Source organism: Cebus imitator, unplaced genomic scaffold, assembly GCF_001604975.1.
Source record: "Cebus imitator isolate Cc_AM_T3 unplaced genomic scaffold, Cebus_imitator-1.0 Scaffold628, whole genome shotgun sequence".
Taxonomy (NCBI): Eukaryota; Metazoa; Chordata; class Mammalia; order Primates; family Cebidae; genus Cebus; species Cebus imitator.
Window position 1 is genome coordinate 482,425 of NW_016107943.1, and position 2,834 is coordinate 485,258.

The following is a 2,834-nucleotide window of genomic DNA, read 5'->3' on the forward strand; positions in this document are numbered from 1 at the left end:
AGTAGAGACGGGGTTTCACCATGTTGACCAGGATGGTCTTGATCTCTTGACCTCGTGATCCACCCGCCTCGGCCTCCCAAAGTGCTGGGATTACAGGCTTGAGCCACCGCGCCCGGCTGTTGTTGTTGTTGTTTTCGTTTTTGTTCTAGATGGAATCTTGGTCTGTTACCCAGGCTGGAGTGCAGTGGCTCAATCTCAGCACACTGCAACCTCCACCTCCTGGGTTTCAAGCAATTCTCCTGCCTCAGCCTCCTGAGTAGCTGGGACGGCAGGCACATGCCACCATGCCCAGCTAATTTTTGTATTTTTAGTAGAGATGGGGTTTCACCTTGTTGGCCAGGCTGGTCTCAAACTCCTGACCTCAGGTGATCCCCCTGCCTTGGCCTCCCAAAGTGCTGGGATTACAGGCGTAAGCCACCGCTCCTGGCCTGATTGGATTTCTTTATTGTAAGCTTGATTGGTCATTTGACTTCCTTTCTCACTAGCCTGCTAACACATAGACATGGTTTCTGATAGTTGGGTCTTAAAAAAAAAGTTAACTTTCATTTCAAGTCTTATAAAATTTCCTAGCTTTCATAGGTTGCCAATATTTATATTGGGGTATTTGGTCTGCTTCACTTTTTCGTTTGGAGATGAACATTTACTCATAAAAAAAATTGTCTCCCTCGGCCCGGAACAGTGGCTCACACCTGTAATCCCAGCACTTTGGGAGACTGAGAGGGGCAGATCACGAGGTCAGCAGTTCAAGACCAGCCTGGCCCATATGGTGAAATCCCATGTCTACTAAAAATACAAAAAATTAGCCGGGCATGGTGGTGCATGCCTGTAATCCCAACTACTCTGTAGGCCAAGGCAGGAGAATTGCTTCAACCCAGGAGGCGGAGGTTATAGAGAGCAGAGATCACACCATTGCACTCCAGCCTGGGCAACAGAGCGAAACTCCATCTCAAAAAAAAAAAAAAAAAAAAAAAAAAATGGTTTCTCTCAACCAAAAGCCGTGGTTTTGAGATCTGATACGAATGATGCCCTTGCAAGTTTTACTGCTCTTCCTCTCAAGCTTTTTTCTCAGTTATAGGTACATCCAATCCCATGGCTTGCTTGGTGATTTGTAGCATCTCTGCAATGCACCAAAGGATATTTTTTTTCCATCATCTCTGGATTGCAAATTATAGCCCCCCGTGCGTGGAAATAGCCACTTGCTTCTTTATATCTGTAGTGCAATTACAAGAACAACAGGTTCAGGACCTATTCCTATGTTTTCCAGGTCTTCTAGACTTAGCCATGATATTGGTTTACTTTATCAACTTCATCATCCTAAGAGGCCACAAAGTAGGCGGAGTTAGAAAGCAGCAACAGCACATCCACATCTCTGTGAGTAGCACCAAGAAGGGTGCACTCTGAAAATTGTCGCTGTAGCCAAGCAATAAAAATTACACCACAATACATTTTAATATGAAATAAATTCAACTCCTATTAACTTTTGCTACTTTCATCTTAGCTTTTAATATTGGCATTAATATCTACATCAGCCAGGACAGGCATGGTGGCTCACACCTGTAATCCTAGCACTTTGGTAGGCCGAGGCTCAGGAGTTTGGAACCAGCCTGGCCAACATGGTGAAATCCCATTTCTACTAAAAAATACCAAAAAAAAATTAGCCTATGTGGTGGCACATGCCTGTAATCCCAGCTACTCGGGAGGCTGAGGCAGGAGTATCACTTGAACCCAGGAGGCGGAGATTGCAGTGAGCCGGGATTGCGCCACTGCACCCCAGCCTGGGCAACACAGCAAGACTTTGTCTCAAAAAAACAAAAAAAAACAAAAAAAAAACTGTGATTCCTTCCTTGGATCCCCTCCCATGGCAGCGTGGGAGCTCTAAAAAAAAAAAAAAAAAAGAAAAGAAAATTACACCAGTCAAACATGATCCTCAGTCAAAAATATGTCATTAACAAAAAGCACTTGACACATAACAGATGATTGAAAAATGTCCGCCCTCCCCACCTCCTATTTTTTTCTAAAATCTCAGCTGTGGGCCAGGCGCAGTGGCTCATGCCTGTAATCCCAGCACTTTGGGAGGCTGAGATGGGTGGATCACTAGGTCAGGAGTTCAAGACCAGCCTGGCCAACATGGTGAAACCACATCTCTATATAAAAAAAATAAAAAATAAAAAAAATCTCAGCCGGGTAAATACTTAGTTGTCCTCCCCATTCACCCTTCAGGGGGTGGGATGTAAAGAACACTTAATATAAACAAGAGACCCCCCCAAAAAAAAGAAGCTCCTTATGTACTTGCCTACCCTCCACGTTTGCAGCTCCACAGGAAAAGCTGCTCTATTCAGTTTTGTTTTCCCACCAGTGAGGCAAGCCCTCTTTCCACACTATGAAGACATAAATTACCAACACCAGGTGAAGCCTGACCCCTGCAACAATGGTTGCTGAAAGGCAGTGTCTTCAGGGGACATTAATATCAGACTTTGAAGAAGTAATCTACAGGAAAAATTTAACTCCACAGGAATATTAACCATAAACCACGCAAAAAGGAAAAAAACCTTGAACGTCGTGGCCAGAACACCGACAGACTTGGGCTCCATTGTGGCGGCTGCATGATTGGCAGAGCCTGTGGGAGTCCACCATCATCTGTCAGTCTGTCCAGTGGTCCATGCCTCCATGCTCAGACAACTGCCTGCCCCCAACCCCATACCTGCAACAAATGCTGCCAATGTAGCAAGTGCAATCAGGGAGCACCAAGTCACTCCCAGTGGACACATCTAGCTTCTGGATGCTGACTTCCTGACAGCTGGCACCACACACTTTTTTTTTTTTTTTTTTTTTTT